The sequence below is a fragment of the Belonocnema kinseyi genome, chromosome 4 (assembly GCF_010883055.1).
Source record: "Belonocnema kinseyi isolate 2016_QV_RU_SX_M_011 chromosome 4, B_treatae_v1, whole genome shotgun sequence".
In the NCBI taxonomy this organism is placed as follows: Eukaryota; Metazoa; Arthropoda; class Insecta; order Hymenoptera; family Cynipidae; genus Belonocnema; species Belonocnema kinseyi.
In genome coordinates this window covers 61,685,951-61,699,609 of record NC_046660.1, presented here as the reverse complement: position 1 = coordinate 61,699,609, position 13,659 = coordinate 61,685,951, and the positions used below count along the sequence as shown (strand labels likewise).

General features: G+C 26.0%; 1 protein-coding gene and 1 non-coding gene across 2 annotated transcripts in view; one reads left to right on the top strand and one right to left on the bottom strand.

The window, feature by feature from the left end:
* Positions 1–13,659, bottom strand: part of LOC117171634 — a 190,614-nt gene that overhangs the window by 33,797 nt on the left and 143,158 nt on the right. The gene's annotated exons all lie outside the window — the stretch shown is intronic.
* Trnaq-cug lies at positions 8,441–8,512 on the top strand. The gene has a single exon. It is a non-coding gene; the product is annotated as a tRNA-Gln (tRNA).

Below are 13,659 nucleotides of genomic sequence, written 5' to 3'. Positions count from 1 at the left end.
AACGAATTTAAAAATTCCCAAATAATAAGACTCCCCAAATAAAATGGTTTCTTAATCAGTATTAATTATTTATTAAAACTACGATAATAAAATATTGTTATCCAAAAAAATTTTTGTTTAATATTTAAAGTGTTAAAAATTATTGTTTGAATTAAAAATTAAAATTATACAAAAAGTATTACCGACAAATTAATATATAAAAACACGTGTTTTTTAATTAACATTTCGATTTTTCAGAAGAACTTTTGTGATTTAAAAAAATACTATATACATTTTCAACCAAAATACCTTATCCAGAAATATATTTTGGTTTAATTTTTATTTTAAATTTAAACAAAAATGTTTAAATACTTCAAACATTAAAAAAGTTGTTTCTTTGGTATAAATATTTGATTATTTCAATTAAAAAAAAAAAAATTGTCAAAGAAAAATGCTTTCAGCAGTTGTTTATCTTGAAATGTCTTTCTATAATACTTTTTTTTAAATTCAAAATATGATTTTTCGAGAACATTTTTTTTATAATTAAAAAAAGACTGTACCGAAAACCTGGATCAAGCTTCAGATCTGAAAAAATTCAGCGATACATACATGTCAAACTTTTCTAACCTAAAAAAATTTTTTTACTGCTTTACCGTCATATTTTACGAAGAATGAGAAAACAAGAATTCGACTTCGTAGTACGATGAGGGCAGCACCTCGATAGGACAGAAAATGTGATATCCTATATATATAATTCCCCACTCCGACGCCCCGTACCGCATCTACGTTTATAATATCTTCGGTATAACCAAATTCCGAAAAAAGGTTATGTTCCCCAGGATTCACCACGCATTTCAAATAAATAATTATTTATGAATTAAAAAAAAAATGTAACACAATATTAAAATTGTTCCTAAATACATCGATCTTAATTAATCCAATAAAGTCAATATCTGCAGGTTGTACGTAATTAATTGGTGATAAAATCTGTTTAACTTATTGAATAAAATATGGGAATCCAACGCTTTTGACTAACTGCAACGACAATTGTAATCCGTATGATTATAAAAATTGCAACAATGATTCTGAGATTCAAATGATGAAATGTAAAAAGCGGCGAATTATTCTTATAAGCTGGGTGTTCAGCGACCTTGAAAATTTTGTCTCCGCTACTATAGAATGTTAAAGTAGCACATTTTTTGTGATATTTGACTTAGAAATTATCAAAATTATTAGCTGAAATCTTCAATATTAATTCAGCTTCAGAATAGACCTTTTTATTCTAGACGTCGACAGCGCTCACGTGCCAGGATTTTACGTCCTTTCCATATTTTTCGAACAGTTTCGTGTCGAAATGCATGGAAAATATTTTAAATAAAAATAACAACAAAAAATAAATGTGTAAATAAATCAGAGTTTAAAGACAACAAATTTTTAAGTATATTCAGAAAAAAATTGCGAAAAAAGTGCGAAAAGTGTGGCGAGCAAGCCCATTATTTACATTTGTTGACATCTGTCGTCTTCAAAAAAATGTTTAAAAATCCGGAAAAAATCACGGAAGATGATGTTTCAGGAGCAAAATTAGTGCACAAATCGGTGGAAGAGCGCAGTGTTAAATAGCTTAAACGATGGATAAAATATAGTAAACTATCTTTAAAAGGAAAAAAAAAATGATTCAGTAGAAAGGTTAGTTGAGGTTGTGTTTGGCAGGTACTAATATTTATTTTCTTTCTTTGCTAACATTTCTCACTTGAGAACGCAAAACTATTAAATTTATATATTTATAACCAGTTTATATAAAAGAACGAAAATTGGTTAGTACATTTCTCATACCAGGAAATCACTAACAAATGGCTTTTTATTGTCTAAACTTTAAAAATAGAAGTAGAAAATATAATATTGTGTTATTTTATATTTGTATGAATATTAAATATTTACTCAAACAAAGTTCTGAACTGCAAATCTTGTATAAAATAAAGTATTTATACCTGCCATACAAAACCTCAACTAACCTTTCCACTAAATCACGTTTTTTTCCTTTTAATGGTGGTTTTCTATATTTAGGACATCGTTTCAGCTGCTCAATACTGTGCTCTTCTACTGATTCGTGCACTAATTTTGCACCTGGAACATCATCTTCCGTGAGTTTCACCGAATTTTTAAGCATTTTTTAGAAGATGACAAATGCCAACAGATTCAAATAATGGCCTTAGTCGCCGCACTCTTTGCACGTTTTTCACCGTTTTTTTTAATAGACTTAAGAATGTTCTACCTTTAAAATCTCTGTTATTTACAAATTAATTTTTTGGTTTTGTTTTCATTACCAATATTTTCCATACATTTCGACACAAAACTGTTCGAAAAATACGGAAATGACGTAAAATTTCGGCACGTGCGCACTGCCGACGTCTAGAATAAAAAGGTCTATTAGAATGAGTCATGGCCATATAACGGAATTTTTAAAAGTTTCACCACAAGGTTTTTGAGTATACACCATGTTACAAAACATTAATAAAGATTTCAAAATGTTTCAAAGATATTAAAATATTTAAAAGGATTTTGAACATTTTATAAAGGCGTGTTTATCAGATTTTAAATATTTCATAAAAATTTCACAAAGAATTTTAAACTTTTAAAAGATGTAAAGGATTTCAAATATTTCGAAAAGGTTACAGTTCAACAGCTTTCAAAGATTTTAAAACATTTGGAAGTTGTGAAAAGGTTTAAAAACATTTTAGAAGATTTTTTTACTAATTATAGATTTCAAATAATTCAATGATTTCAACGAATAAAAAAGATTTCGCAAACAAAGATTTAGGAAAAACTTTCCAAAGAAACCACGTCCCGAGAATTTTTGTGAACACATTCTAATATTGTGTTACATTGTTTTTAATTCGTAACTAATTATTTATGTGAAATGCGCGGAGAATCCTGGAGAACCCAAATTTCTTTAATTTCTCTACATCAATGAAAGTGTAACCCTCTGTTTCTTATTTCAGATTTGAGTTCACAGTTTGAATGTTTACCCAATTGTTATCCAATTCTCTGTGTTCCTCGTTCTGGAACTTCTCATTCTACTGAAAGACGCAATTTTTTTGAAATACATGATTCTTCTGGAAGACATGATTCCCCTGAAAAGTGGTTTCCTCCTGCCAGAATTAACTCTTCAGGTTCTTCGCTCGGGTCGGCTACCCCTGCCGAGCCTTCTCTTCGTGCCACGTACAGGTCTGTTTCTGCCAGAAACCCTTTACGCGCACTTTGACATGTTCGTGGAGAACATAGATTGATTCGGCTTATTCCCAATGCGAATCCGAATCGGCAATACGAAATTCGAAGGTACACTTTTCCTCATGATAAACCAATTCGAGTGAGAGGAAGATTTCGTCCTCTTGAGCCCATGCCATTCGGAGAACAAACCGTATTATCAACGTCCAATGATGAAGTTTTTGCAATACTTGAGAAAAATAATACAATTCTTCGTGGAATATATACAACGATAATTTGGCCTCAAAAAGGGTAAAAATAAAGATGGTTAGCAAAAGAGTTCAGAAAATTACACCAGAAGAAATTGGGGAATCTCCATTAGGCAGCCCTTCACCAGTGTTAAAGAATTTTCGAATAGTATGTATGAACTAAATGTAAAAATGTAAACTGTATGACAAATAAAATATAAAATAATACATGTAAATTAAATACCTCCATAACAATAATTTACTTTAAAAAAATATAAGTCGAGAATATAATATTGTTTTTGATTCGTAGTAGGATCGATATCTTAAATTTAACTTTTAGTAATTTTTTTAGTTTGATCACCTGTTACTAGAAAACAAACACATGGCCGATTATTATGTTTTCCTAAAACAATTTAGGAACTTCAAATGTAAAATGAATTTTTCATCAAGAATACCAATTTTCAAAAAAACGCTAACAACTAGACTAAACATGTTCTAATTTTGAATTAAAATGATTTTTGATTAAAATTAAAATGCTATATTAGACTACTATAGTTCAACTGTTGTGAATATTATTTGAAACTAATTATTTTTATCATATCGGTATTTAAAAATTTTTTTAAACTATTTGTCCAATTTTTACCTAGGGAGGTAAGAAGAATTGCAATCGAAGAAAGCTAAATGTTCAAACAAATTATTATTGTTTAAGACTATCTTCTCCTATCGTAATACTAGGCAGTTGCTGTCTTTTTTTAAACTTTTAACTTTTTTCCCACTCTGTACTTAAGAAGGTAATAATTAATGCAATTTAACAAACATAATTCTTTTAACAATTTATCATTATTCTGAATGATATTCTTTTTATTATATTATTTTCCCATTAGTTATTTGTCACCTAATTAACAAAAATTTTATATGCTTTAAGACGGGATTTCGTTGAAATATCAAATAAGACGTCAAAACCTTATTTAAAATTGAAATGTATAAAAATTAAGAATCAGATTGAAATTTCATAGAAATGACAGTATGGTTTTATTGTTTAAGTAAGCATAATTTTTGTAATTTTCCACTACAGTCTCGAAATCTGCCTTAACAACAGTAATATGTTCCAAGTGGACTTAGTCTATCCGCAGACTGTACTGAAATGTAAATACCTGATTACGACAACCTTGAGGCCTCTAATCGGCAAAATAACGTCTATGTTGGTGGTATGTATAATATCATTTAATAAAGCACTAAAAAATTCTACAGTTACATTTTTAATCAAAAGATTAATGAAGTTTTTCTCTAATTAGAAAAGATGAGGATTGCTTCTACGCTCGTCTTATGCTTGGTGCTTATGCTAAAGTTTTTTGGTAAGTATAATAGTAAAATATATGTATAATTGCAAGTACACACACACAGAAATGTCCTTTTGTGTCAAAAGGATCTTTCTTGGCGTAAATGGAATTTCTTTTCAAATTTAAGTTTGAGAGGACTTGCATTTATCTCAACAGGAATCCTTTTACAGCAAAAATTTTCCTTATGCGACTAACTTCACATAATCTTGCAGCCAAATATTTTTGCCTTCTTAAAGCATATATTTATGTCTTTCAACACAAAATATAAAATTTTTGTTTCAAAACAAGTTTTTCTTTGAGTGACAGTAAGGTTTCAGTAAATAACAATATTTACAACGAGATTTTTTTTATTACTCCAAGCTTCTGAGAGGGTTGAAATTTTTTTTAATTGAGCTAAACGACGTGAGATACGGGAAAAAGACAGCTTCCAGCCAAGTGTTTTTAAAACGTCAACAAGAATTTTTGAATAACCTTGTTTATTTTTCTTAATTTTTCTAGGTCAATTAAAATATAACCCGCTGTTTCTTTTGCAGATTTAAGTTTACAATTTGATTGTTTTCCTAATGGTGAACCTATTTTGACTTTTTGTCGTTCCGGCAATTTTCTTACTCCTGAAAGACATGATTCTCCTGAAAGACATTTTCCGGAAAGGTTGGTTTCTCCTCAGAGACATGATTCTCATGAAAGATCTTTTCCTCCTGCTAGACCTTATTCTTCACGTTCTCCAGTCAGGCCGTCTCCTCCTGTCGAACCTGTTCTTCGTGTCAGGTATAGGTTTTCTCCTGCCAGAAAGGCTTTATCCTCGCTTAAATATTATCGGGAAGAACATAAATCAATTCGACTTATTCCCAACACGAATCCAAACCGGCGATTCGAAATTCGAAGATACACTTTTCCTCGCTATAAACCAATTCGAGTGAGAGGCAAATTGCAGGTTCTTGAGCCCATGCCATTCGAAGAACAAACCGTATTATCAACGTCTAATGGTGACGTCTTTGCAATATTTGAGAGAAATAATACAATTCTTCGTGGGATATACAAACTGATAGCTTTGAGTCAAAAACGGGTGAAAATAAACATGCTCAGCGAAAGAATTAAAGAAATGACCTCAGAAGAAATCAAGGAATCACCATTAGGCAGTCCTTCACCAGTCTCAAGGTCTTTTCGAATGGTATATATGAGTTAAATGTAAACATGTGAACTACATGTGAAATATAATATAAAATAATATATGCAAATTAAATTTCTTTATAATGATTTACTTTGAAGAAAAATGTAAATCGAAAATATAATATTGTTTTTGGTTAAAAAAATAATTTAAAAAAATGTAATAACTTACTAGTTTCCATTCTAGCGACCTCTAAATTAGGGTGACCAGATGGCTTGATCGGAAAATCAGGACATTCTTCCATCTCTCATCCCTTTTAACCTCTAACTTCCCCCATCCCTGATACATTTTAATTTAAAATGCGTCATTTAAAAAACAGGGTTGCTACAAAATACCGAATTCGAAATTTTCTGACTTTTCCCTGAAAAAGTTTTTATTTTTTCTGACCATTATAATTTTTCTTTGGGGTTAAATTTTAAATCAAAGAATTAATATTCAAACAGAAACATAAAATTTTAACAAAAAAGGTTTATTTTCTACTAAAAAACATGAATTCTTAACAAAATATTCAAATTTCCAGCACAATAGTTCAATTATTAATGACATAAATGAATTTATAATTAAAATGAGGAATGTTTAAATAACAGAAAAATGAATTTTCAAACTAGATAACTAATTTTCTAGAGAAAAAGAAAAAATTTTTATAATAAAATGCACCAAACAGTTGAATCGTTAACTAAAGAATATACATTCTGAACCAAACATGAAGTAGCTAAATTTTGAGATAAAAATTAAATTTCGAACAAAAAAAATTGAGAAAAGAAGTTAAATTTTTTATCAAATAAATGAATTTTCAACGAGAATGAATTTTCTTGAGCATCATTAAGTTTCTGAGTAAATTTATTGATTTTAAACCACATAATTATGTTTTCAGCAAGAAAGATTAAATTTCAAACAAATAGTTGAATTTTCGACCAAAAAGATCAATTTTTAATCAAAAATATTAATTTTCTACCAAAGAAGATAAATTTTCAAAAAACACATGAATTTTCTACCAGAAAAGATTCATTTTCAATCCAAAATGAAATAGCTATATTTTCAATTAGAAAATTAATCTTTAACAAACAAAATTTCAACAAAATAGTTACCTTTTAACAAAACAACAAAAACGATGAGTATTAAAAAAATTTTTTCAACAAATTAGTTAAATTGTTGTTCAAAAAGATGTATTTTAAACCATAAAGGTTAATTTATTTAAAATGAAGTTTCAACCAAATAATTAATTTTTAACCGAAGAAATAAAAAAAATTAATTTCAAACAAAATATTACATTTTTAACCAAAGAAATTAATATCCAACGAAATTCATGAAATTTCTAATAAAAAGAAATAAATTTTCCACTAAGAAGGATTTTCTTGACAATAAAAAAAAATTCATCCTAAATCTAGAATCTTCAACTAAACACAAAGCAGTCAAATAAAATTAAAAAATTCAACCAAAATTGGAACGGTTAAATTATTAGCTAATAAATTAACTTTCAAACAATTAAAAACGAGTTTTCAACAAAATAATTAAATTTTCAACTAAAGAAATGAATTTTCAATGAAATAGGTGAATTTGCTAAATATAAAGGTTATTTAATTAAAATAATGAATAAATAAAAAAGAATTTTTAACAATATACATTTCAATTTCTAATAAAATAAAGGGATTTTTAACTAAAGGGATGAATCTTCACAAAAAATTAATTTTGAATTAATTAGTTAAATTTTCGTTCAAAACGATGAATTTTCAACCATAAAGATTAATTTGCTACCAAAAACGACGAATTTTTAATAAAATATATGAATTATCAACTAAAGAAGATAAATTTTCCATCGAAAATGGAATAGTTATATTTTTTAGCATAAAAAATGAAATGTTAACAAAATAATTAATTGTTAACCAAAAGAAATAAGTTGTCAATCAAAAAGATGAATTTTGCACCACGAAGATTAATATTCTGCCATAAAAGATGAATTTTGAAACAAAATGCATGAATTTTCACCCAAATAGTTAAATTTCCATAAGAACATAAATTTTGAACCAAGAAGAAAGCAGTTAACTTTCTAATAGAAAAAACTTAATTTTGACAACAACAAAAACCGAATGTCCAACGAAATATTATATTTTTAACTAACGAAATTAATGTTCAACAAAATCCACATATTTTCAGATAAAAAAAATTGTAACGAAGAAAGATTTTTCAGTCAATAAAGAAAAAAATGTTTATTCAAAATATAAAATTGTTATGAAAAAAAAGAATTGATCTACAAAGAACTTGAATAAAATAATAAAATTGTGTGCTCATTCCCTAAGTTTATAAATCATGCATATAATTATTATACATTATAAATTATTTATTATTATTAGTATTCTTAATTAAAAATGATTTAAAATAATATTATAGTGAATTTAAAAAGAATTCAATTGAATTCATATAATTCAAGATGAAATAACAATGTATTCAAATAAAATTCTACCGAATTTGACGGAGTCCCGGTCTAGCAGGTGAAATTTCAAGGTTCCATGGTGTAATGGTTAGCACTCTGGACTCTGAATCCAGCGATCCGAGTTCAAATCTCGGTGGAACCTTTAATTTTTGTTAATTTTTTTAAAGATTTGAGATGCTTTCTTGATAGTCCATCTTCAGTAATTTATTAAAGAAAAAATAATAGACTAACGAAATGTTAAAATTAATAATCGATTTCTATGATCAAAAATAAAACACTTCCCGAATTTTTGTTAAACAATATATCTTTCATTTGGTGCAAAAAAAGCTGTGGCTTTTGAAAATATTTTTTAGATAATGGAAAATACATTCCTGTGGGGGTTAAACCACCCCCAAACGTAAAAAATGTTATTTCCTTACTGGATCTATTGAAAAAAAGTTTGGAAAATTTGAAAAAAAGTTTGGAAAATTTGAAAAAAATTAAACAACCCTTTTAGGAAGAATCTTTTTGGAACTAATAACAGTTTTTAGTGTAAAAATATCATGCATTTCGAGTAGAATAATTGTTAAAAAATGTTTGGTTACAAAACAGTTTTCCTAAGTCAGCCTTAATTGTCGGATTGTGCATTCTTAAGCAGAAATCTTAAGATAAAAAAATCGATATGACTTATAAAAAAATAGAGACCATTTGTGTATTACTTAAACAAATTTTATAAACAAATGCATAAGAACGTCATTTCCATATAGATCTGTTTTTTTTTTAACAGAGAAAACAATAAATATCTTGCTTATAATTTTTCGTGCGATTATTTGATTTCAGACAATTAGTGTTATTTGTTTAAACAAAATTAATGAACAAATTCATTGTTTTGCCATTTTTCAACATATAGATTTCGTTTTTTCAGAGAAATAAATTCCTAATGTCTTGCAAGTAGCTCTCTATTGTTATTATTTATCAATACTAAACATTTAGTCATTGTTGTTAAAAATGTAATAAACAAAAGCAGACTCTGGCCATGTTTTAGTAGATAAATTTAGTTTCTTTAGCACAATAAATTAAATGTGTATAAATAATGGGCATTTACTGTGATATTCTGCTGTTGGACAATATTTCATAATTTTTTAACAAACTATTATAATATTATATAAAATATTTAATACAAACTATTAAAGTCTAACAGCAGAATAACACAGTAAAGGCCTATTATTAATACACATTTAATTGATTGCGATAAAGAAACTAAATTTATCTACTAAGACATGGCCAGATTATGCATTTGTTTATTACATTTTTAACAACAATTACTAATTGTTCAGTATTAATAAAAAATAACTATAAAGAGCTATTAGTAAGGCGTTAGGAATTTATTTATCTGAAAAAGCGAAATCCGTATGTTGAAAAATGGCAATACAATGCATTTGTTTATTTAATTTGTTTAAACACTTATCAATAATTTTTTAAACCAAGTTTTATATCAAGAGGGATTTTTAACATATATGAAGTTGATTACAAAATTCCATTTACTGAAAAATTACAATATTATGCATATGTTAATTAATTTTGTTTAAACAAATAACACTAATTGTCTGAAATCAAAGATTCGCTGAAAAATTATAAGCAAGATATTTATTGTCCTTTCTGTTTAAAAAAAAAAACGAAAAAAATCTATATGAAAATGACGAATTTATGCATTTGTTTATAAAATTTCTTTAAATAATTAACAAATAGTTTCTATTTTTTATAAATCATATCGAAATTTGTTTTCTACTCAGATTTCCACTAAAAATGCATATCTGAAGTAGTGTATTTTTGCATAAATTGGATGAATTCCCACAAAATGGCATCTTCGAATTTTTTTTGCAAGGAATTTTCATTGTTAAAAAAAAAAAAATGTTCGTTAAAAATCATTCTATTTTCCTTGCTTTGAGTATTAAAAAGTTGGTAAGAAGTGACGGTCAGAAAAAATTAAATTGCAAAAACATGGGTAAAATTCATGTTTTGTTGTTGTGAATTTTAACATTTTTCATAACAAATATTGGTTTTTTTATTGACATCAGTTATAATATTCTTATTTTTAAAATCATAGAAAAAATATTTTTTTATAAACTGAATGAAAGAATATTACAGATTTAAATTTGAAACATTCACTAATATTGATTTAATTATTACAAACAAAAATTACTTTTCTACTAGAAAACATGATTTTTTAACAAATTACTTACATTTTTAATAACATAATTGGATTTTTAACTTAAAAAGATAAGTTCTCTTTTAAAAACGTGTAATAATTGATACTTCAACCAAAAAAGATGAAATTTCATTGAGAACATGAATTATAAAAGCAAAAAGACGAATTTTGAATAAGTAAAGATTTTTCAGTCATGAAAGAAAAAAATCCTTCTCATAAATTGTTGAATCTTCAAGTCAAAAGACGAATTTTCTGTACAGAAAATGAATTTTCAACCAGACAATATGAATTTTTCGCAAAAGAAATGCCAAGAAAATAGTTAAATTTGTAAGCAGAGATCAAATTCATAAAAAAAAACTTCAATACAGTAGTTCAACTTTTACTCAAGCAATTGCATTTTAATTAAAAAAGATCAATTTTCAACAAAATAGATAAACTTTCAACCAAAGAAATGAAGATTCAACTAAAAATATGAATCTTTAACACAAAAATGATTTTTTAACAAAGTGATGCAAATAAAATGTTTAAACGAAACAGGAGAATCCTCAAGTAAAAAAGATTAATTTTCAACAAAACAGTTGCATTTTTGGTTGACTTTTCAACATCAACTTTTTAGCTTTTTACGAAATAATTGAATTTCCAACCAAGCAGTGGTATTTTCAACCCAAAAGAATCACTTTTTGTTTAAAAATGTAACTTTTTTAAAAATTAAAAATATTTCGAAGAAAATTGATTTGTTTCCAAATTTACAGTTTGTTGAAAAGTCAACTAAAACCTTTTTTTTTATTTGGAAACAGATGAACTTTTAAATTAAAAAGACAAATTTAAAAAAATAGATTTTTATCCAAGAAAGATTCTAGTTGTCCTTTGAACAAAATATAAATTAAAAAAAAATAGGTAAATTTCCCTCGAAACAGTTGAGTTTTCAACAATATTTTTAAATTTTTACCATAAATAATTAACTTTTAGCAAAATTGTTTAAGCTTCAAAAAATTAATAAAATTAATAACTAAATATCTCTAGAAGAAAAATAAATGACGAAAAACGTTATTTTGAAAATTCTGTATTGTTTTCTTGATTAATTTTTCATTTCCCCTGGCCATTAATAATACTAATAAAATACCAGGATCTTACATTTGTAACATTTTTAAGCAAGAATCTTTTATAAATAACGAAATAAAATAAATTTTTATTAAAATTAAAAAATTTCAAATTTCTTCTTTTTGACAGTTATTTAAAGTTATAGAAATTCTTTAACTTGCCACATTTGTTTTCTATATCCCTGACTTTTCCCCCAAGAATAAAATTCCTTGACTTTAAATTCAATTTTTGTACAATTGCTGCAAGCTATTTGTTTTATTTCCACATTTTCAACCATTATGTAATTTCTAAGAGAGTTTTCAATTTTTTTATAAATAAACAAATATGACAAAAAATGGCCATTTTTTCTATTTGACCTTCCCGGTGCTCGACAATGACAAGAAAATTGTTGAAATCACTTTAGATGAATAAAATAACATTTTCCGAAGATGTTCTAATATTATACAATAAACAAAAAAATGTTTGTAATTAAATTATTTGTTGAAAAAATGTTTTCTACAATTTTCCATAATTATACGTTTCTTCAATTGCAATAAATTTGAATGGAAACAGTATTATATCATAAAATTGTTCTCTTAAGAATACAATTGCTTATATTATAAACATATTTAATGAACAAATTCAGTGATCAGGCATTTTTCGATAGAAATATTCGTTTTTTTCTCTGTAAATTTTTTTAATTTGTTACTTTATGAGAAATTTAGTAAAATTTGTAATTTCCTGATTATTCTTATGATTTATTAAAACAAATTTAATGAACAAATGCATGAATTAGGCATCTATCTAGAGGAAAATTCGTTTTTTTTCTATGTCAACTTTTTTAATTAGGAAGTTCAGGATGACTTGAGCAAAGTTCATAATTTTTTGGTCAATTTCATGATTTTTCAAACAAATTTAATAAACAAATGCATTAATCAGGCATTTATCTACAGAGAAATTTGTTTTTTATGTCCACTTTTTAAATTAGGAAGTTCATAATAACTTCAGCAAAGTTCATAATTTTTTGGTCAAGTTTATGATTTTTTTACACAAGTTTAATAGAAAAATTCATTAATTAAGCATTTTTCGACAGAAAAAATCGTCTTTTTCTAAGTAAACTTTTTCAATTAAGAAGTTCATGATAACTTCAGCAAAATTCATAATTTTTTGATCAATTGTATGATTCTTTAAAACAAATTTAATAAACAAATGCATTATTCAGGCATTTGTCGAGAGAAAAGTTAAATTAGTTTTTTTCTATGTCAACTTTTTTAATTATGAACTTCATGATAACTTCAGCGAAATTAATAATTTTTTAAATCAATTTTATGATTTTTTAAAACGAATTTAATAAGCAAATGTAATAATCAAGCATTTTTCAAAAGAAAAATTAGTTTTTTTCGATGTCCTTTTTTTAAAATTAGGAACTTTATAATAATTTAAGCGAAATTTAGAATTTGTGAATCAATGTTATGATTTCTTTAAACAATGTTAATGAACAAATGCATTATTCGGACATTTCTCGAGAGAAGAATTCATTTTTTTTTCTTTGCAAACTTTTTTAATTGAGAAGTTAATGATAATTTTAGCAAAATTCATAATTTTTAAATCAATTTTATGATTTTTTGAAACAAAGTTAATAAACAAATGCATTATTCCGGCATTTATCAACAGAAAAAATCGTTTTTTTCTATGAAAACATTTTTAACTAGGAAGTTCATGATTACTTCAGCAATATTCATAATTTTTTGATCAATTTTATAATAAAAAATATTTAATGAACAAAGGCAACAATCCGGCATTTGTCGACAGAAAAATTCGTGTTTTTTTCTGTGTCAACTTTTTTAATTAGGAACTTCATGATAACTTCAGCGAAATTCATCATTTTTTGACTAAATTTATGAGTTTGTTAAACAAAATTGAATAAACAAATGCAATAATTAGGCATTTGGAGAAAGAAAAATTAAATTTGTTTTTTTTTTTCTATGTCAACTTTTTTAATTAGAAAGTTCATGATAACT